General features: G+C 46.0%; 1 protein-coding gene across 4 annotated transcripts in view; it reads left to right on the top strand.

The window, feature by feature from the left end:
* The first annotated feature begins 5,914 nt into the window (after positions 1–5,914).
* Positions 5,915–22,989, top strand: part of TMC5 (transmembrane channel like 5) — an 83,685-nt gene continuing 66,610 nt past the window's right edge. Inside the window, exon 1 of one of the 4 annotated variants that reach the window (XM_032328061.1) lies at positions 5,915–5,961. The gene's annotated coding sequence lies outside the window, so the exon portion shown is untranslated. Of the gene's footprint in view, positions 5,962–15,262; positions 15,520–15,549; positions 15,571–18,588; positions 18,934–22,989 lie in introns of those variants that run through there. The other 3 variants (XM_032328059.1, XM_032328064.1, XM_032328060.1) reach the window with 3 other exon arrangements.

Raw genomic sequence — 22,989 nt, 5'->3', positions numbered from 1 at the left:
TGGGGTCCTGGGATCGGGCCCCACTTAGAGCTCCCTGCTCAGTGCAGAGTCCGCTTTTGTCCCTCCCCTGCTCACGCAAGCATTGGCTCTCCATGTGCACACGCTCGCTCTCTCTCAAAAATAAATAAATAAAAATCTTGTTTAAAAATCACTAAGACCAAGACGGGACACCTGGGTGGCTCAGTCAGTTGAATGGCTGCCTTCGGCTCAGGTCATGATCCCAGTATTCTGGGATCGAGTCCCGCATCGGGTTCCTTGCCCCACGGGGAGCCAGGTTTTCCCTCTGCCTCTGCCTGCCACTCTGCCTGACTGTGCTCTCTCTCTCATTCTAACAAATAAATAAATAATTTTTTTAAAAAAATCGCTAAGACGTTGGTAAACAGACGGAGACTCGAGTCTTGCAGGAATCTGATCTTTATCAGCTCACCATTTGACCCTTCCCCCTAGTTTTAGGGCAGTGGGGAGTGCCTTAGGAATGTCACACATATCCTCCCTGGGTTGTGGGGTGTCAGCTTGTGTTTTGTCCGTCCTCAATTTGCCTTCTGCTCCCTCATCATTACTGCCTTGCAAATAGCCTCCTGCCCCCACCAGTTGTCATTCCACAAGTTGCCTAAAACAGAAATGCTTTGTAAATTGTAACTCTGTAAGTAAATGTTTATATAGTAGCTTGGCTGTGTAAGACTCATATAACTAGCAAAATCGGACAAAGACTCATATAACAAAGACACATATAATTAACAAAGACTCATATACCTACTGAAATCAGACAAAGAAGATAATTTTACATACCGATAGATGCATCAAATAAAACATCATTTTAGTTCATTTATGGAAAAAGAATTAGCCAATGTCTTTGCTACTTTGAATTCTCGTGGGTAATTTGAGATTGCCATTGCTTTGTTTTTCTTTTTACTCATTTGGATGGGTTTTTTTTTTTTCTTTTTTACTCATTTTAAAACGTTGTATAGGCTGATTTGCTCTTACTTGGCAGCAGTGATAACCCGCTGAGATTCTCTTAAGGGATAATGGGAATTTACTGAATTTACTGGAAGGGTAGTGGGCAGTGTGTTGCTGAACCCCAGGAGGAGATGGAATCAGTTACACCAAGAGGTTAGCAGTAGTTATCTCTAGGTGATGACCATAGAAGTCTTTTTTTTTTTCTTATTGCTTTTCTGTATTTTCCAGCTTCTCTACAAAATTGCACTCATAACTGAGAAATGAAAGTCATTATTTTTATTTTTTTATTATTTTTTTAAAAGATTTATTTATTTATTTATTTGACCAAGATCACAAGGAGGCAGAGGGGCAGGCAGAGAGGTGCGGGGGGGGGGGGCGAGTAGTCTCCCCGCTGAGCAGAGAGCCCGATGAGGGGCTTGATCCCAGGACCCTGAGATCACGACCTGAGCCGAAGGCAGAGGCTTAACCCACTGAGCTACCCAGGTGCCCCTTTTGGGTCAAACTCTTAACAGAAAAACAAGAAGTTGTTGAACATATAATTTTTATCTTTGCTACAACTGGTAATACTAATGTAGGTGTACTGGTTTGACTGTGTGGTCACAGACAAACCATTTCACCACAGAGCCCTTAGAGTTCCCATTTGCAAAATAAATGGATTAGAGCAGTGGTTCTTAACCTGGGGTGATACCCACCACCCAGGGGCACTTTGGAAATGTGGGGAGGCAGGTTAGCAGTTACCATGGACAGGGAATGCTACGAACTTAATTCAAAGGTGAAAGCCATGTTCCTCCCTAGCAATGAGCTGATGGGTCCTATCCCACACAATGAACATCCTGTTTCCTGAAACACAAACCACCCAAGATCTAAGCAGACATGCAAGCAGGTTAAAACCTTTTCTAATGATCTGAGCCAAGAACCAGACTCTGTCTGACAAACAGCCAGGATTTTTGTATGATTTGAACCTGTATTGAATTTTCCAGAACATAGCTATGGTGTACATTTTTTCTTTTTTTTCAAAGATTTTGTTTATTTATTTGACAGAGAGATCACAAGTAGGCAGAGAGCCAGGCAGAGAGAGAAAGGGAAGCAGGCTTCCCACTGAGCAGAGAGCCTGATCCCAGGACCCTGAGATCATGACTTGAGCTGAAGGCAGAGGCTTTAACCCACTGAGCCACCCAGGCGTCCATCTACGGTGTACATTGAGAGTGTATATCATCTAGCCTCTATTTCCATCAAGAGTTATTCACTATTTCAGAAAATCAAAGCCGCTCAGGGTACTTGGGTCATCACTGATGTGGGAAACAAAAGCAGAAGGAAAATATAAATAAAATTAAATGTCTACTTACAACCTGCAGCTGACTGACAAATACTTGAGGCAGGCAGTGTGTAACATATCCCCAGGAAGCTCCCACTGTCTTTTTATTTTTTTTTTTAAGATTTTATTTATTTATCTGACAGAGAGAGAGGGAGAGGGAACACAAGCGGGGGGAGAGGGAGAGGAAGAAGCAGGCTTCCTGCCGAGCAGAGAGCTGCACGCGGGCCTTGATCCCAAGATCCTGGATTGTAACTGGAGCTGAAGGCAGACACCTAATGACTAAGCCACCCAGGCGCCCCTCCCACTGTTTTTTTTTTTTTTTTTTTAAAAAGAGAGAGAACAATAGGGCGAGAAAGAGGGAGAGAGAGAGAAGCAGACTCCTTGCTGAGGGACCCGGAGATCACTGTGTGAGCTTGTGAGGGCCTACTCAGCCGGAGTAGCCCCACATCGGTAGAACAGCCATTTTGTTGTTTATGCAGTGGACTTGGATTGACCCTGCCCCTCAGAGGAACTCTCTGAGAAACGGGTCTGGGAAACCGGTAAAATATGGCCAACCGGCCCCTGATAAAAGAGCCCATATACCAGGACAGGTCAGGTCAGGGAGAGATAACAGAGCCCAGGATGCAAGGTCGAGTCCCGCCAGGTGGAGACAGCCAATCAGTAAAGCACACATACTATCTCCCTGACTACCAAAGAATGTGGGCCCCGCCTTTTGGGCACCTTTGGGGCGCCAATTCTGACCAAGGTGATAGGCTAGTTCAAATAGCTAATATAGGGTGAATTGTAATTCAATTGGCCACCTATGTGTGCCCTAGCATGCCTGTGCAGCTTTCTCTGTGTGTTACAATCTCATTGGCCACCTGTGTGTGGCCAGGCCCAACCACATGGCCTTTGCTCTACAGAAGTTAGTTTGTGAGGTAGAGAGAGGTTGCCTCTTTGCAAGAGACAACCCAGCCCAGTCGATTTGATTCTCAATGCTTGGCGCAAAATAAAGCTTTGCTTGACCTTCACTTTTGAAAAGTCTCGTTCCTTTGACCATGCTGAAGCTGAAGGCAGATGCTTGACCAACTGAACCATCCAGGATTCCCAAGCTCCCAACTGTCTTCTTGCCCGCTTCTTCCTCTCCCTCTGCTTGCTGCTCCCCCTGTTTGTTCTGAATCTCTCTGTCAAATAAATAAATAAAATCTTAAAAAAAAAAAAAGTTCTCCCTCTCCTTCTGCTTGCCCCCAGCCCCTACCCATGCTCTCTCCCTCTCTCAAAATAAAACAAAAAGTAAATTTTTTGCCTCATCAACCATGTTCTTCGTGTTGGTCATTGTCCTGGTACAAACAGACCTCCCTGGGCATCCCACTGCTTTTACCTTTCATCTTCCTGTCCTCCACAACAGTCATTCCAGAGGCTGTCTGCAACAGTCTATCCCCGCTTTGTATGATTTCTTTTTTTAATGTCAGTCATTACCTTCTAATATAATGTACAACTGACTTTTCCATTTATTGTGTGTCTTCCTCCCTAAAAGGAAAGTCCCACAAGGGCAGGGATCCCGGTATGTCCACGGTCACTGATAGGTTCCACATGTTTAGACGGGCAGACACACAAGAGGAACTCAGTGACTCTAGCTATTTGCGTAAGTTGGGTTCCTGAAGTTCATTTGAGGATTAGAAAGGGGGCTCCAAACTCTAGTCAGCTCCTGATGAAATGTTTTCTGGAAATGTGAAAAATAATGGGTGAGGGAGGGGACTCTCTTTTCCTTTCTGGTATAAATTGCTCCATGATTTTTAAATACAATACTTCTTTGGTTGCAGACATGAAAAGTAATTTTAGGGCAAACTGCAAGGTAATTCAGAAAATGTCAAACCCTCTGAGGTCAGGAGAGGCTGAGCCTACTTCCAGTTTTCCAGGCTCTTGGCAGACAGCAAAGGACTCTTAGCAAAGGTTCCCTCCCTGCTGGAGAGAGCCCAGCTGCTATTTTAAAGAGTGTTTGCAGTCTGGCCTTCATGCACATCCCACTGGCCTGTCCCTTCCCAGGGGGCTCAGAGATGGACCAAGGTCCCGTCTGGAACACACTTCCTTCCTGCCTCCAGTCCCTTCTTGGACTGCAGCCTTAAACCACTGCCTCGTTTTCCCACAAAGCACAGACCATCCCCCCTCACCTTGGGAGGACCCAGTTTTAACCCCCTTAGGCCAGAAGCTGAATCCTAACAAAGGTGGAGCATTTTCCCCTGGGGCTGCTCACAAGCCTAAAAACCAGCTGTTAGAGCTGACAGTGGCCCCTTCAGTGACAGGGGAGTAAAAAAATCACCCTCTCAACTTGTTTTGCTCACACCACTTAGCTGTGGAGCACAGGACAATTGCTACATTACATTTTTATTACAAACCCCTAGGTCCACCTGTGCATTTGTGTGTCAAGCTGCAAAACTTTCTTTTTTGGGAAGGACTGTTGTATTCCGCTATGTTACCCTTTTTCATGTTGAAATGTACTGTCAGCAAGGAGAGGTGGCTAAGAGCATGGGCTGTGGAACCAGATAGCCTGGGTTCAATGGCTCGCTCTGCCACACCCTAGCTGTGTGATCTGAGGCAAGTTGCTAAACCTCTCTGTGCTGTCTTCTCATCTGTCAAGTGATTCTAATGGCAGTATCTACTGCCAACTCAGTTCTGGGACTAGAGTACGGCAGGCAAGAGGTCTGGGGGCAATATTTAAGGAGATACGCAGGGTTGCAAGTACAGGGTTGACACCTGAGAGTATCTCTCTCCTCCACCCTCCCCTACTTCCCCCAATACTCATCCCAGGGCAGCTGTTAAGTTTCTTGGAATGACCTAAGGAGGTCATTTCTATAAAGCACTTAGAACAGTGCCTGGTCCAGAGTAAGTGGTATGTAAATGTTTGTTAAAAACATTGAAGTTGTGTCATTAAATGTTTAGGTTAGTAAATGGTAATGTTATTTTCTTCTTTTTATGTAATTTTGTCTACTGTTGGCCATGTGAAAACAAAACAAAACAAAACAAAACTGGTGACCCCCCCGTTTGTTCCCAAAGTGTACAGGAAAAATGTTACTTCTTTGTATATACTTCACAGTCCAACACGCCAGGAGGCCCATGACGTCAGATTGCCCCGCTATTGGCAATGTTAAGTTTGTCAGATTGTCCTGCTGTTGGAGATGTTAAGTTTGTTCACCTTGTTGAGATGGGGGAGTTTAGGAATTTTACTTTCTAGGTTAACTTTATTCTTCGGTATTTTACTCTTCGGGGTGCAATTTCAAATGGAGTCATTTTCTTAATTTTCTCCAATTTGGGAATTTAAAAGCACCACATTTGGACCATTTTAACTTGCTAGCGTTGTTGCTCTGTAACCAAACCACCACGAGTCCGCTCCTTGGGGAGTCACAGAAACGGCGCCAAGAGAGTCGTGGCAAAGAGAAACCTTTATTTGCAGCAGATGAGGAGATCACAAAGCGGAGACTCTCCAAGACCAGGTGAACGTGTAGCTTGGGTTTAGGATGAGGATGAATATTTAGATCGGGAAGCCTTGGTCATTGGATGTAGAGGTGGGTTTAAGATTGCGCATGCGCCTTAAAAAAAAAAAAAAAAAGATTGCGCATGCGCCCTAGGGAAACATGGCCGTATAGATGTCCTACGTGATGTGAGCCAGGCTTGAGCTCCTCCTGGGGCAGGGATTTTAGTATCCTAACGAGGTAAAGGTAATGGTGGGTTGTTTCCCGTCAGTCTGTGCAGGCTCGTAGGGGGTTTAGGTCCAAGGGTTTGGGTGGGCTGGGCGGCGGGAGGTCTCCTCAGGGCAGTCGCCCTCCCCTGAGGGGTGGTTTTGGGTTTCAGTCACCTGAGGTAAGAGGCAAACCCGAATGAAGACCTCAAGGAAAAATGCAAGAAAAGGTGTAGTGAGTACAGGCAGGTGGACCCTAAACGTCAGGTCTTGGGGTCTGGCTGGTGAGAAGTTCGTTCCTTGGGGGGTTATGGGGAGAGACGACAGCCAGTGGAGTTGTCACACAGAGGAAACTTGATTTGTAGAAAATTAGGACAACATGGGGAGTAACTTGCAAAGCAGTAATTCCTCGGGTGGGGGTGAGTAGGTTTCTTTTATTCAGGGTCAGGATAAATACTCAGAAAGGGGAGTCTTGTCACGCACGTAAAGGCGGGCGAAAGTTGGTGCAGACGAGCTTAGAAAACGTGTCTAGACACGTGTCCTGTGTTGTGTTCCTAAAGCCTGTGGAGATTTAAAGAAATTTTTTTTTGTTTTTTAAAGATTGATTTATTTGTTTGACAGATCACAAGCAGGCAGAGAGAGAGAGAGAGAGAGGAGAAAGCAGGCTCCCCGCGGAGCAGAGAGCCCGATGTGAGGCTCGATCCCAGGACCCTGAGATCATGACCTGAGCCGAAGGCAGAGGCCCCAACCCACTGAGCCACCCAGGAGCCCCTGGAGATTTAATTTTTTTTTTTTTTTAAGATTTTATTTATTGATAGAAAACTCGGGTGAGCATACGCCGGGGGAGGACAGAGAGAGAAGAAGCAGATTCCCCGCTGAGCAGGGACCCCCAACTCCAGCCTTGATCCCAAAACTTTAGGATCACGTCCTGATTGTTAAGCAGAGGCTGAACTGAGTGAGCTACCCAGGCACCCCTTGGGTGGAGATTTTAATATTATAATGAGGTAGACGTCACTGTGGGACACTCCAGGGGTGAGACCATGGTCAAGCTCAAACTGGTCCAGGCTGGTTGGAGCTCTCCTTGTTTTGCCTCTACCTGCTAAGGTTAGGGTTTCTGTCCAGAAAAAAGCAGGATCCATGAAGGTCCTGCTGGTGGCAGTTTTAACTTCATTAACCCCATAGGACAGGGTTTCAAGCCTGCAGAAAAACTGGAGATTGTGTGTTAGGTCAATCTGCTGCTGAAACAGCACTGGCAGTTTTACCTTTGATTTACGCCTGATAGGGTTGGGTTTTCTTCCTGGCCTCCTAGACACTGTTAGGTTTTGCATTGCCTTTGTTCCCTTAAAATCCTTAACCACTGAGGTTTTTGCATTTCCTTTTCCTAACAGCTCCTAGGAAGTTTTGCAAGAAGTGTGCCAGGCCAAGTAATACCAGTAAAGCGTAGATCACAGAAAATAGCTGGGGTTCCAAGCCAAGCGCTGCATCACAAATGCTGTGTCTCATCTTGCCTTTTCTTGGAAACCCCTAACTCTGCTAATATCTGTAAATTATATTCCTTTTGTTAACATTTAGGATTCTTCTCTAGGGTCCTTTCTCAGTGTCAAGATTTGAGCCAATCGCATCTTTGCAATTTCAAAAAAAGAAAAGTCAAACATCAGAGTGATTTGTGGTCATCAGCAAGAAACAAACATTATCTGTGCATGAGAGAAACACGTGAGCTCCCAAATGGAGACGAGACGTGGGTCAATGACACCGATGGGATAAATCACCTCACCTGATACAACCTCCCTGTTAACTGGATCTGTTCAGGGGGAACAGAGGCAAATCCAAACTGTGGGACGTTCCCGGGAGGCAACTGGCTGGGATGTTTCAAAAATGCCAGTGTCTTTAAAAAAAAAAAAAAAGGGACAAATTAAAATTAAAGGAAAAAGAGAGTAAAGAAGAATAAAGAGGCATGAAAGTGAATGCCATTCATGATCCTAGTGGGCCTCTCCCAGCTCAGCTTGCATATCCTCACAACATGGCGACTGTCTTCTCCCAGAGTTGGTGATTCAAGAGAGAGGGTGAAAGGCAGAAGTGGCAATATCTTTTAGGACCTAGGCTTGAAGGTCACCTACTGTCACTTCTACAATATCTTACTGGTTATACAGATCAGTACTATTCAGTGTGGGAAGAAAATATACAGGGATGTGAATACCACGGAATGAAGGTCACTGATGGCCATCTTGTGATGGTGGTAGCCTGGTTACCACCAGTACTTAACTCACAGGGTTGTTGTGGGAAAGAAATGCATTAATACACGGAAAGGACTCCAGACCAATGCTCTGCATACAGTAAGTGCCTATAAATTTTAGCTTTTGGTATTATTGGCCCATAGGGTAGGTGTTTCCTTTTCTTCAACTCCATATCACTCTCACAACTTTTTTTTTTTAAAGATTTTATTTATTTATTTGACAGAGATCACAAGTAGGCAGAGAGGCAGGCAGAGAGAGACGGGGAAGCAGGCTCCCCGCTGAGCAGAGAGCTCGATCCCAGGACCCTGGGATCATGACCTGAGCCGAAGGCAGAGGCTTTTTCCTCTGAGCCACCCAGGCGCCCCTACTCTCACAATTTTTAAGGCATTAATTATCTTTCCATCTTTAACTTAGGAGGCCCCTCAGAATCACCTGTGGGATTTTCAGTTTATTATTGCTTTTTAAAACAATTTTAGTATCTTTTATATATATATGTGTGTGTGTATGTGTATTTTCTCTTTTTTTCTTTTTCTTAGAGAAAAAGTTGGGGGAAAAGGAGAGAGAGTCCCAGGAAGGCTCCACGCACACTTTGAAGCCCGATGGAGGGCTTGATCTCACCACCCTGAGATCATGACCTGAGCCAAAATTAAGAGTTGGGCACTTAACCAACTGAGCTACTGAGGTGCCCCTAAAACAATTTTAAATGGTTTTTAAATTTATACAAACAATATGCTTGTTCAGCATTACAGGAATATGTATAACATACGCTTGTTCCCAATGACATAGAAACAGGAAGAATAAAAAGTATCACCCTTGTTTATGCATTATCCTGTTTCCCTCCCTAGGAGTAACCACTGTTCAGTTGATATTCTTCTTACCACTTTATCCTAATTTATAGGTGTGTTATACTAGTGTTCAATAATTGAGATTCTACTGTATATATGGGTGAGTGATTTAGAAATTGGTTTATCTTGGGAATAATGCATGTTATGTCAACGCATTTAGATGACAGTCTTTAGTCCCACCCCATTCCCCAAGAACTGACCTTTTTTTCTTTTTCCCGAAGGGCTTGGGGCATGTTCTCATAATTTGCGATTTCATATGGGATGGAATAATGGAGTTGTGTCAGTTTGGTCCCCAAATAGCTCAGTAGGCTTAACCTACTTTCAAATCAGAAATGCAGTGTTGGGGAAAGTCCTTCAGCTCTGGATTCAAATGTTGGCTCTGATGCTTATTGGTGGAGTGACATCGGTCAAAATTTCTTTTCTTTGTATTACTCTCTCTACTTCATGCCCCATATTTGTAAAGCCTCCTCATGGAGATGTTAAATCAGGTCATCCATGATGTCAAGTTGCCAGGCGGACTCTTTAGCGAGTACTCAGTTTAGTACTAAACTAAATTATTATTACACTTAGTTTTAGTACTAAAGTGTACTCAGTCTAGTTTAGCGACGTTTGCTGTCACGGCACAGAGTGCGGGCACTCTGTTTGGACAGAGTGCGGGCACTCTGTATGGACAGAGTGCGGAACTTGCCACAAGAGGGCGCAAGTGACCAGGTGTGAGTGCACGGCAGCCCTTGGGCTGTGCAGGCAAACAGAGGTTCCAGAGGCACCTTTGTATGAATTACAAATATCCCTGCAGGGTGTAAACACCATCCTCTCAGGAGATGGCAGAATAAAATTGTGTCATGAGTATAATGAGTGCTCCAGGGGGCGGCGACAACTCTGCTCTGCCTCTGGGGAGGTTGCCTTCTGGTTGCTATGGAATTTTCACCACCATTCTCCCAAAAGCACCAAGTCAGAGCCATTTCGTGACCAGGAGCCTTGGTTTCAACACCTTTAAAATGGATGGCATCATACTTTCCATTGCCTCCCCATCAAGTTAGCTAGAGAAATTTGGGCAGAATTGGGGGCCACTTGCAAAAGTGTTTGAATGAACACAAACTAACATATATTTTTTAAAGTATTACTATTTTTAGGGGGGAGGGGCAGAGGGAGAGAGAATTTTTTTTTTTTAAGATTTTCTTTATTTGACAGACAGAGATCACAAGTAGGCAGAGAGACAGGCAGAGAGAGAGGAGGAAGCAGGCTCCCTGCGGAGCAGAGAGCCCCATGTGGGGCTGGATCTCAGGACCCTGGGATCATGACCTGAGCCGAAGGCAGAGGCTTTAACCCACTGAGCCACCCAGGTGCCCCGGGAGAGAGAATCTAAAGCAAGTTCCACGCCCAGTGTAGAGCCTGACACAGGGGTCTATCTTAGGACCCTGAGATCATGACCTGAGCAGAAGGCAGAGGCTTAACCCACTGAGCCATTCAGGTGCCCCCAAAAGTATATTTTTAAACTGGTTAATCATGCAGTGCCTGGGTGGCTCAATCAGTTAAGCTTCTAACTCTTGATTTTGGCTCAGATCATGATCTTAGGGTAGTGAGATCCAGCCTGTGTTGGGTCCATAATCAAAGGAGCGAGACTGATACAAAGCGAAGGTCAAGCAAAGCTTTATTTTCGTGCCAAGCATTGAGAATCAAACTGACTGGCCGGGGCCGCTCCTTGCAAGGAGGCGACCTCTCTCTGCCTTACAAACTAGCTTTTAAGGGCAAAGGCCATGTGGTTGGGCTTGGCCGTGCACAGGTGGCCAAAGAGATTGTAACACACAGAGAAAGCTGCACAGTCGTGCTAGGTCACACATAAGTGACCAACTGAATTACAGTTTACCCTATAGTAGATATTTGAACTAGCCTATCACCTTGGTCAGAATTGGCACCCAAAAGGCGCCCAAAGGGCAGGGCCCATACTCCTTGGTCGCTCGAGAGACAGTATGCGCCCCCACTGTTTGGATACCTTCACCTGGCCTGACCCACCCTTGTATTTGGGCTTTGTTACCTGGGACTGGTTTCCGGGAGTCAGTTTTTAAGTCAGTCCCCCGGGGGGGGGGGCGGTGGGGGACAGGGACAGTTTAAGTTTTACTGTATAAACAACAAAGTCACTGTTTAACCGGGTGGAATTGTTCTGGCTGAATAGGCCCTTACACCTGCATGGCTCCTCACTGAGCCGGGAGTCTGCTTGAGATTCTGTCTCTCCCTCTTGCCCCTCCCCCTACTCGTGTATGCACTCTCTCTAAATAAATAAATGAATAAATAAATCCTTAAAGAAAATAAAGCTGGCTAATCATGACATACCAAATCTTTTCTCATTCAACCCTCAGAACAATCCCATGCAGGGGATACTATGATTATCCCTCCTTGATTGAGAGAATGGGAGTCACAGAGAAGGCTAGCAACTTTCCCAACACCACACAGCACAGCTAGGACGCTGTAGAGGCAAGTTTCAAAGTCGTGTTTGTCCAAACTCCACAGCTCGTACATCTAACCACTGCACATACAGCCTTTTTGCTTGAGGTCAAGACTCCTGGACTCAGAGTCAGAAGTCGTGGTTAAATCACAGCTCTTTCACCGCTGGGTAAACTTGCTGTGGGCAAGGCTCAGCAGATTTTTTCTGTTTCTCCATGAAAAATCGGGGTCTGGAGAGAGTGTGACTCTTTAGTACACTAATATCCCTCTCCTGGAGTACACATGTGACATGAGCGTGAACGTGCTTTGCAAATTGTAAACGTGCGGAGGAGGTATGCTGACGAAGTTGAGGATGCTGATGGTGGTGAGGAAACAATCAGGGGTTGCAGGGTCTCACTGAATTTGTGGGTTGGTCTGCTTCCTTCTCCTTACTCTTAGTCCCATGACTGTACTCATTCACCAAATATCGAGTGCCCGCTATGGGACACCCTCTCTCCTGGGCACTGGGGATTCAACAGTCAGACAACAGAGCAGGCACAAGTCCTTACTCTCAAAAAGCTTCCATTCTGGTGGAGGGAGGCAGACGAGATACTCTTGTACCTGTAATGTGTCAGAGCACGAGTGCTTTGGGGCAAAAATAAGCAGGAAAGACTAGGGAGAGGACCCAGGCTGGGAATAAGGTGCGGATGTAACTTGAGTCTTGAGGAAACGGGCTATAGGAATCAGCAAGAGGGGCGCCTGGGTGGCTCAGTGGGTTAAAGCCTCTGCCTTCGGCTCAGGTCATGATCCCAGGGTCCTGGGATCGAGCCCTGCATCAGACTCTGCTCAGCAGGAAGCCTGCTTCCTCCTCTCTCTCTGCCTGCCTCTCTGCCTACTTGTGATCTCTGTCTGTCAAATAAATAAATAAAATCTTAAAAAAAAAAAAAAGGAATCAGCAAGAGACTGTCGTCATCCTTTTAAGAGCACAGCTCTGTTGTGTTAAGTACGTTCACTCTGTCGTGCAACAGATCTTTAGAACTTTTTCATCTTGCAAAATCGAAACTCTGTACCAGAAAAACACTGATTCCCCCGGCCCTCCCCACACCCTTTCTACTCTCTGTTTTCATGAGTTTGACTACTTTAGGTATTTCATATGAGTGGAATGATATACAATTTGCCCTTTGGTAACTGGCTGGTTTCACTTAGCATAATGTCCTCAAAGTTCATCCATGTTGTAGCATGTATCAAAATGTCCTTGCTTCCTTTTTTTTTTTTTTTAAGATTTTATTTATTTACTTGACAGAGAGATCACAAGTAGGCAGTGAGAGGGGGAAGCAGGCTCCCTACCTAGCAGGGAGCCTGACGTGGGGCTCGATCCCAGGACCCTGGGATCATGACCTGAGCTGAAGGCAGAAGCCTTAACCCACTGAGTCACCCAGGCACCCCTGAACTCATATTTTCTTTATCCAGTCTTCTGTTATTGGATATTTGGGTTGCTTCTACCTCTTGGCTATGGCAGATATGCCACAGTGAACATGAATGCGCAATATCTCTTTGAGATCCTGATTTGAATGCTTTTGGATATATACTCAGAAGTGGATTTGCTGAATCAGATGGTAGTTCTGTTTTTAATTATTTAAGGAACTGTTTTTCCATGATGGCTGCACCAATTTACATCCCCACCAACATTGCCCGAGGGCTTCAATTTCTCTACATCCCAGCCAATACTTGGCTATTTTCTGTTGTTTTGATAGTGGCAATCTTAATAGATATGACGTGATAGCTCATTGTGGTTTTGATCTGCATTTCTCTTAGGACTAATGACGTTGAGCATCTTTTCATGTACTTGTTGGCCATCTGTATGTCTTCTTTGGAGAAATGTCTGTTCAAGTCCTTTGGCCATTTTAAAATCTAGTTATTTTTGTTGTTTGTTGTTGGGTTGTAGAAAAAAAATTTTTTAAGGATTTTTTTTTAAGGTTTTATTTATTCATTTAACAGAGAGGGAGAGTACAAGCAGGGAGAGCAACAGGCAGAGTGGGAGGGAGAAGCAAGCTCTCTGCTGAGCCCGGAGCCAGATACGGGACTCAATCCCAGGACCCTGGGATCACAACCTGAGCTGAAGGCAGCTGCTTAACAAACTGAACCACCCAGGCATCCCAAGGGTTGTAGAAATTCTTTATATATTCCGGATATTAGCTCTTTATCAGATATATAGTTTGCAAATATTTCCCCCCATTCCTTAGGTTGGCTTTTCTACTCATTGTTCATTTTATTTAATAGACCTCTCCTGACTATCTCCGAGGTCACTGGCAGTGTCTTTTTGCTTACCATCCCATTCCCCCAAGTCTAGCTGTTGGAGGGTGTCATGGAGAGGACATAGACATTAGTTGGCCCTTGAGCTGGCCCTGCGCAATGCTGGCTTCTCACCGTCTCCTCTGTCTTTGGTATGTACATTCTGCCTACTGTTTCCACATTTGGAGCTGCTTTCAAAAATGCAAACTTGAGAGAGTAAGGTGTTGTTGAAAATATCTGGACTTGCTACTTGACTAAACCCCATTAAGGCTTCTATATAAACTATATAAGATTCTATATAAGCCTTCTATATAAACTATATAAGATTCTAGAAGACAGGTATAGGGTTCTACTTGCCTTGCAACTGCCCATGACAAGCCTTGTATATGTCTCCTTGCTTATTAAACCTGCCACCTATCAGTCTGATGTGGTCTCTTTCTTGGGTCTTTCTTTGCCCTCTGTGTACAGGGCCAATTTCAAATTACACATGGGAAGCTCCTGAATTTGCAAACCAACACTAGCACCGTGCCTGGTTCCCACCAGCCTTCCCCAAATGTTTCCTGGAGGAAATAAGGAAGGGCTGAATAAATTCTAGAAGAGAACTGGGAGAGGTATTTGAGGAACATCCTATGGGTTCCTGCCCCAAACCAGCAGTATCCAATGGAAGTATAATAGGAGACACATAATTTTAAAGTCTCTAGTAGCTGTATTTTAGAAAAGGAGAAATAGGAGAAAATAACTGTAATAATATATTTTATTTAACTATCTGTATCCAAAATATCATTTTGGATGCAATCATTTTAAAACTTCTTCTTTTAAAAAATATTTTATTTATTCATTAGAGAGAGCACAAGCAGAGGGAGCAGCAGAGGGAGAAGCAGGCTCCCCGCTGAGAAGGCAGCCCTGCTCGGCTTGATCTAGGACCCGGAGGTCATGACCAGAGCTGAAGGTTGTTGTTCAACTGACTGAGCCAGCCAGGTACCCCCATTTTTAAACTTCTTAATGAGTTTGAAAAATGTGTTGTTGGATTTTTTTTTAATCCTATGGCTTTTTTTAAATGATTTTATTTATTTATTAGAGATCACAAGTAGGCAGAGAGGCAGGCAGAGAGAGAGGGGGAAGCAGGCTCCCCGCTGAGCAGAGAGCCTGATGCAGGGTTTGATCCCAGGACCCTGAGATCATGACCTGAGCTGAAGGCAGAGGCTTTAACCACTGAGCCACCAGGCAACCCCCCCCTTTTTTTTTTTTTTAAGATTTTATGTATTTAAAATACAGTGAGAGAGGGAGCACAGCAAGAGGGAGTGGGAGAGGGAGAAGCAGGTGCTCCATTCTAGGACCCTGAGCCAAAGGCAGACGTTTAAATGACTGAGCCACCCAGGCGCCACTACTCCTATGTCTTAAAAACATCTCAGTACATTGGTGCCACAATTTCAAGTGCCGCATAACTGCATGTGGCTAGTGGCCAATGTTTTGGAGAGTGCAACCCTAGCCTGTGGCCCTTGGGAACTTATGGGTGCCAGCACGTGGCAGCCAGTGGGAGCTTGGGAAGGTTTGCTGGATGGAAGAAAGCAATGAACGCAGATCTGGGACCATGAATAGAGGTCTCCAATGCCAACAGGTGTACTAACCCAGCACTTGCAGGAACTTGGCTAGATTCCAGGAAAGCGATCTCCCCTCCAGGCAGGAAGTCCGGACACGCAGCCTAGCTACCTGCTGCCCCAGCCAGGATGTGCTTTGCAGGCAAGCAGACGCAGCAGCGGCCAGAGCTCCAGACTCTGGGGACGTGAAAGCCGACTGGAGGTAGGGCAGGTTCGCCAGGTCTCGGGGCTAGCTCCAGGACTGTCTTCCCAGGTATCTACCAAGATTCAGCGGCTTTGGCAGAGCCTCCTCCCTGGCTCCGAGAGAGGGGACCAATGCGCAGAACCAGGCGCTCCAGCAGGGTTTTTCCCCAACTTGGGGTGACTGGGTTGTGGCCCTCTGGTGGGGGGAGCGAGCTGGGATGGGGTATAAGAAATGGGTGGGGAGAACCACCCCGGGCCTGGAATCTCAGAATGGGAGGATCCAGACTTTGGCATCGAGCTGACCCATTGTGTTAAGAAAGCCTCTTAAGAGTGCGCACAATCCATCGCCCTGTGTAGGGGAAAGAATAATTGCACCCAATTATCTGGCACTCACGGAACCGTGCTGGGCTGCCGGGTCATGATTCAGAGCTCACTTTGGAATTGCACTGTTATGCGCTCTGTGCCTCTGGGCAAGTTACTTACACTCTCTGGGCATCAGTGTTCTCCTCCATAAAAAGGGACTCAAAATAAGACCCCTTTCCTAGGGTTTCTGTGAGCCTTGTGTGTGCTGGGGACACAAGAAGCACTTCCTGAATGTTAGGTATCCATTTTTTTCCCCAGACAGTCTCCTGAGATAGTGCCTCCCAGTTCCTTTTCACCCATGAAGAGATTTGGGCTCAGACAGGTTAAGTAACTTGTCTGCAGCAATTAGATGGAAACAGCAGAATTTGAATCCAGGAAGTGGAGCTCCAGAGACTGGGCATAATGTCTAATCCAGGTCCCACTATTTCCTAGAAGGTTGAAGGGAGGTGGGAGAAAGCTGCTTCTGAGACCCCTTGTCCCTGTCTGTGTAATGGGTACAATGATGTAATGGTGAGGGGTCATTGTGAGGACTAACTGAGTTAGCACACAATAAGTGTATCCTACTAGAGTGCCACAAGGGTAGGATCCTTCTGTTTTGTTTGCACATCTAGCCCCAGTGCTTGGCACACAGTAGATGCTCAGTAAACATTTGATGAGTGGATGAGAAGCACATATTAGTTGTTATTCTTACAACAATCCCTGCTACTGATAAGGAGACTGAGGTTCGGGGAGGTTAGGTAACTTGGTGGGTGTTACCTGGGTGCCTGGTAGAGGAGTCAGCATCTGAACCCAGGTCTGTTGATCATAAAGTCTGCATGTTCTTGACATTCAAGTTCCATCATCCCCTAGTCGAGTGACTATGGCAAGTTATTGCTCTTCTGGGTCTCAGTTTCCTTATCTAGAAAATGGGGACAATAATGATCACTACCCCACATGGTTTTCTTCTGGATCAAATAAACCTAAAACACTCAGAACAGTGCCTGGGACTTTAGCAGATGCTCAGCAAACACTCGCTGCAGTGAATGCTGTGACTTTCCCTGCAAGAGTAAAGCGGATGCTCTAGCAGTCGTGTTCATTTAGAGGAGGCAGAGGGTAGAGTGGAAGTGGCAGGGGAGGGAGGGGGAGACCAAGGAGCTTACTTGCCTTCTGTGTAGTTCACAGAGCCAGGCCCCTGTTTGCTATCTGGAACATTCCTGAGAAACTCCCTACACTCAGTGCAGAGGGAAGAGTGTCACCTGGTATCCTAGTCTCCATCCAGTATCAAAGCGGCTGTCACTGGGAGGCTTTTGTTGTGTAAAGAGGGCCCAGTGCTCCAGTGCTTCAGTGCATTACCCACTGCAGCTGATGAGGCTTTGGGGAGGAGGGTTTCAGGTGGCAGGGACAGTTACATAGTAATTATTCTGGCTAGACCTGGATTCAGATATTGTCTTGGAGTATTTCCCAGCTCTGGGACTTTTGCAGGTTGCTTTCTGAGCTTCAGTTCCCTGATCTGGAGGAGGGGCTCAATATGTAAAAATATGGTATAGTTTCTAGAAGTGGGGAAATGGAGGGGCAGAAAAATTTTCCTAGAGGAAATTGCTGAGGTGCTGATTTCCTTGTCTTGTCAATGGGAATTGGAAGATACTATCCAAAGTTTGTGACACACTGTATCATTCACAGCAGTGGTTCTCAACTGGGGGTGATTTTACCTCCCAGAGGATACTTGTCCATTCCTGGACTTATTTTTGGTTGCCCACAGCTTGTGGGGTTGGTGATGGGGAATGTCCTACTGGTACCTAACGGAGGGAAGTTGGGGACACTGCTAAACATCCTCTAATACTCAGGAGAGCCCCCACAACACAGCGTATCTCACCCAAAATATCAACAGTGCTGAGGTTGAGGGACTCTGACTTATACCTACTTGAGAATTATTGATTTGTCCTTTTGCAGTCAAATGCTCTACCACTGAGCTATACCTCCCCCTTTAAAAAAAAAACACAAGATTTTATTTATTTATTTGACAGAGAGAGATCACAGGTAGGCAGAGAGGCAGGCAGAGAGAGAGGGGGAAGCAGGCTCCCTACTGAGCAGAGAGCCCGATGCAGGTCCCTATCCCAGGACCCTGAGATCATGACCTGAGCCGAAGGCAGAGGCTCAACCCACTGAGCCACCCAGGCGCCCCTGCCTGGCTTGTCCTTTTGCTTTGGACTCTGAGTTGGCTAGGCTCCGTACTGATTGACAGGCAGGATTTTGTAATCCAGGCATTCCACAAGTCGCCCCACAGATGACAGGTCTGGGAGCTATTAAACCCAGTGGAGGTAGAGTGTATTGTCCCCATTTTGTAGATGAGGATGGGGAAAATTGAGGTTCAAAAGGATAGAATCGTAGAGCCTCAGACGGGTAGAGTTGTAGAGCACTAAAGTAAGGACGCAAGTCAGCTTGCTGTGAAATGTGGGCTGGTTCCACGCTGCCTGTCCTTTATCTCTGGAAAGGCCCTGCCATCATAATCATGGAGTTAACTTATAAGGTCTGAATGTTGCCCCCGGGGCTGTTCCTGCTTGAGGGTGTCTAGTGGAGCATAATGTTGTGGAAGAATGCTTCGGTGAATACAGGAAAAGATAGGCTCTTTTCACTCCGCCTTACTCTCTGGGATTAAAAAAAAAAATCAACCTAATTACTTCCTTATGGTATGTAAGAGATAAAATAACATTTAGTAAGGACTTTGCTCTTTTTAGTGTGCTGATGCGAAAAGAACAGTGTTGGGAGGGCGGCGCTGGGGTTCAGGAAGAAAGTACACAGGTTGGGCTCCCAGGCAGGGTGTCTTTACACACCTAGCACACAGAGGCCACGACACAATCATGACATTGGGGATCAAGGACTGATCTGCATTTTAAGTGGTTGTGACCCGGGGTTATTTATTGGCTGATGAGGGGAGAGAAGCTGGATGGCCAGTCCCAGTAGGGTGACTAAGAGAACAAGCAGGGCTGTGTCTCAGACACAAGACGATTGGCTTTATGGGTTAGTATTTAAAAAAAAAAAAAAAGGACTTGGTCTCTGCAGAGTGGAGAGGGAACGCTGGGAAGGAAGGCAGGTAAGAAAGGGTTTTGTATTTTGTTTTTTAAGAGCTTATTTATTTATTTATTTATTTGAAAGAGAAAGTGTCCAAGGGAGGGGAGAAAGAGAGAGAAGCCCAAGCAGACTCCGCGTTGAGCATGAAGCCAATGCAGGGCTCAATCCCCAAGACCCTGAAATCATGACGTGAGCCGAAAGCAAGAGTTAGAGGCTTAATTGACTGAGCCCACCCAGGCACCCCAAGATACGGTGTCTTGAAAGTGGTGTGGGGGTTCCAGAAATGATAGAGAACCCTTGGGGATGTGCCCCGGGAGAAGGCAGAAACAGGCTGTCCTGTTGCTTATCACCAGGTGCCAGGTCCGGAATAAATGTACAATTTCCTGTTAGAGGCAAGAATGATTATGGGGAAATGGGAAGCAAGGGAGCGTGTCGGTGAGCAAGCTCCGGAGCCGTCTTCCTTTCCTGAATCAAAATCTGGGCTTCTCCAGGTCCTGCTGTGCCACTGTGTGTGAGTTATTGCTACTTTGCAGGGCTCCGTTTGCTTGTCTGTAGAATGGGTAGAGTGCTAAGGACTGCCACCTCCTCTTGATGTAGCAGGGTTAGTAAGACAGTATGGTGCACGGTAAGCCACTCAAGAAATGTTGGTTCTAGTGCCTTCTTAGCGCAATAGGCAGTGCGTCAGTCTCATAATCTGAAGAAATGTTGGTTCTAACTCCCCCTCTTCCTCTTTGCCCTTCTCTTCTTCCTCTGATAACAATGAAGATGATGACCATGATCCAAGTTCAGAGATGCATGGGTTAGAATCCCATCTGCTTCTATTTAGCTGTGTGATCTTGGACAAATTACTTAACTCTCTCTGGGCTCCAATGTAACCGTCATAGAGTGGGGATAATAATACTAATAATATCTCTCCATAAAGTTGTTGGGGGATATGATTACTAATGCATGTGAGGGGCACAGCATGGTGCCTGGAACTTAGGAAGGTACTCAATAAAGTGGCGCTGTCTTTGTGCTTATGGATACCATTGTTGTCTGACTAGTTCCCTTCTGCCCTGGAGAGGGAAAGAAGAGCTCAATGGATATGGATGTTGAGGAAGTAAGGTTAATAATCACGTTCTGCCAGGCAGGGTGCTCTCCCCTGAGGGAAGGGTCAGGATGAAGGTATATACTTCTTTCTAGAAGTTCAGTGAATCACTCCGTGGTTTATGTTTGCCAGGAGTTCCCAGAATGGAGTGCCGTGAGACTGGATTATATTACTGCTCAGGCTATTCTCAGCCACCTCAGGTTCAATGTTCCCAGAGATAAACCCAGGCTGATGCAATGCTAATCATCGGTAGGGTCATGTCTGGAAAGAACACTCCTTACCTATAATAAAAGAAGTAAGGGGCTGGATAAGTTTTCTGTATTTTTACAAATGCCAGAAGAAGCAAGTTCTATTTTCTATGGCATTTGAATCAGGGTAGATAGCATTTTAAAAGAAGAGCAGAAAGTCCTATTTCTATAAATTCACAGGGAGACTTGGAGGTCCAGAGTTGCTGTTCCCAGTCTTTCATTTGTTAGCACCCCCAACAAATGAAAAATCGTGGCTCTCCAAAAGAGAGGTGGAATCTTCTCCTGTGGCAGAGACTTGACTTACAAATTTTATGATCAGAGGAAAGCCCTTAGCAGGAGAGGAGGTAGGTGGAAATCCCAGGAAGACGGTTTAATTCGCCCCGCTGGAACTGTCATTCCTGGGGTGACTCATGAGATGCCTTAATTGCAGGGTCCTCTCCGCCAGTCACTGTGGAACAGAGCCAAATTGGAAGAAAAACACAAATCAGTAACCTTTAGCCTGTTCTGGCGTGTCTGGGTGGGTGGTTGGTTGGTTAAACATCTGCCTTAGGCTCAGTTCATGATCCTGGGGTTCTGGGATCGAACCCTGCCTCAAGCTTCAGGCTTTTTGCTCAGCAGGGGTATACTTCTCCCTCTTTCGCTCTGTCCTTACCTTGCTTGTACACCCTCTCTCTCTCTCTCTCTCAAATAAGTAAGTAAAATCTTAGAAGAAAGAAAACCCAGGTACCCTCTGCTTCTGTTTTTTCCCCCCTCCAAATCTGGAACCATAGTACTTGGGTTGTATTATATAATGTTTGTTTGTTTGTTTGTTTGTTTGTTTTTAAGATTTTATTTATTCATTTGACACACAGAGATCACAAGTAGGCAGAGAGGCAGGCAGATAGAGAGGAGGAAGCAGGCTCCCCGCTGAGCAGAGAGCCTGACGTGGGGCTCGATCCCAGGACCCTGAGATCATGACCTGAGCCGAAGGCAGAGGCTTTAACCCACTGAAGACCCAGGTGCCCCAGTATATAATGTTTATTTAAATAGGCATTATAAGGACGAGTACAGGGATCTGAATTAGTCTGGTTAAAAACTAAATTTCTAGGGGCGCCTGGGTGGCTCAGTCAGTTACGTACCTGCGTTCAGCTCAGGTCATGACCTCAGGGTCCTGGGATTGAGCCCTGCATCGGGCTCTCTGCTCAGCGGAGAGTCTGCTTCTCCCTCTCCCTCTGCCTGCCACTCTGCCTACTTGTGCTCTCTCTCTCTCTCTAATAAATAAATTTAAAAAAAATTTTTTTTTTTTAAAAGAACTAACTTTCTAGTCCTGGAGGTGGATCCAGAAGGGGGTTCTTTTTCTTCTCAAAGAGAGAGGCTTGCCACAGACCCTGGGTGTGGATAGAGCTCACCCTGGCTTTACTCTTCTCTCCTGCCTTTCTGAGACCCAGTGGTAGAGAAAGCAGTAGGGGATCTAGCCACAGCAGATATTAAGGTTTATCATTTTCCCCTGCTCCTGGCAGGAGTCTGAGCACATGGATGGTGGCGAAGGGGATGAGGAGGGGTTTCCACAGCCTACAGGTCTCCCGGAAGTGAGGTCCTTCCTTGGATTGCAGAGGAGGCCACTGCTTCTAGCAGCTCTCAGTGGCAACAAGAGCTATTACATATCTTGTGTTGTCTCTGGCTCTCCCAGAGAGGGGTTCTTGTTCTTCTGGGACAGATTGGAGCAGGTCAGCCATCCAAGAAGACACTGAACTGCCAAGGTGCAAGCAACCCACCACTTTTCCTTCCCACCTCCCTCCACCTGCTTTAACCAGCTGCTTTGTACTGATTCTTAAACCTTGGGGTACAAAAGAATCTCTTGGAAACCTGATAAAAAGGCAAATTACCAGGTCCCATTCTAGATCCACTAAATAAAAACTTGTGGGAATGGGCCCTGAGCTCAAGTGGTCTTCCCAGGACTGGCGGGTTCCCAGAACATGGAACTTCCAGTGTTAAAACCAGGTCAGTTCTGGGTATACTGGGACTGGTTGGTCATCTGATGATCCACAGGCCCCCGTCTCCAGCAAGCTCCCAGGTGAGTCTTGAGGGCTCCTCAGCTTGATGTGCTCTCATCAGTGAAGCTTTATTATTTTTTTTAAAGATTTATTTATTTGAGAGAGAAAGAGAGGAAGGGAGGGGAAAAGGGAGAGGGAAAGAGAAAGAGAAAGAGAGAGTCTGAGATCATAACCTGAGCTGAGATCAGGAGTCAGATGCTTAACCGACTGAGCCACCTGGGCACCCTTGATCAGCAAAGCATTAAATATTGGAGTTTCTGGGGTACCTTGGTGACTCAGTCTGCCTTTGGCTCAGATCATGATCCAGCCCTGCATCAGGCTCCCTGCTCAGTGGGGAGTCTGCTTCCCCCTCTCCCTCTGCACCTTCCTGCCACCCTCCCTGCTTGAGCCCTCCGTCTCACTCTGTACTCTCTCTCTCACATAAATAAAATCTTTAAAAAATAAATATTGGAGTTCCTTTAGGCTTTATTCTTCCCTAGACTTGCACAAATATGACAGTCTCATGGCCACTTACTGCTATTTACATTAAAATTAATTAAAATAAAAAAATTAATTAAAATTAGGGGCCTCTGGTGGCTCAGTTGGTTAAACATCTGTCCTGGGCTCAGGTCATGATCCCAGGGTCCTGGCATTGAGCCTCATATAGGGCTCCTTGCTTGGCAAGGAGCCTGCTTCTCTCTCTCCCTCTGCCCATAGCGTCTCTTTTGATC

The sequence above is a fragment of the Mustela erminea genome, chromosome 20 (genome assembly GCF_009829155.1).
Source record: "Mustela erminea isolate mMusErm1 chromosome 20, mMusErm1.Pri, whole genome shotgun sequence".
Classification (NCBI taxonomy): domain Eukaryota; kingdom Metazoa; phylum Chordata; class Mammalia; order Carnivora; family Mustelidae; genus Mustela; species Mustela erminea.
The sequence above is the reverse complement of the archived record's forward strand: the minus strand, read 5'-3'. Positions and strand labels throughout refer to the sequence as shown.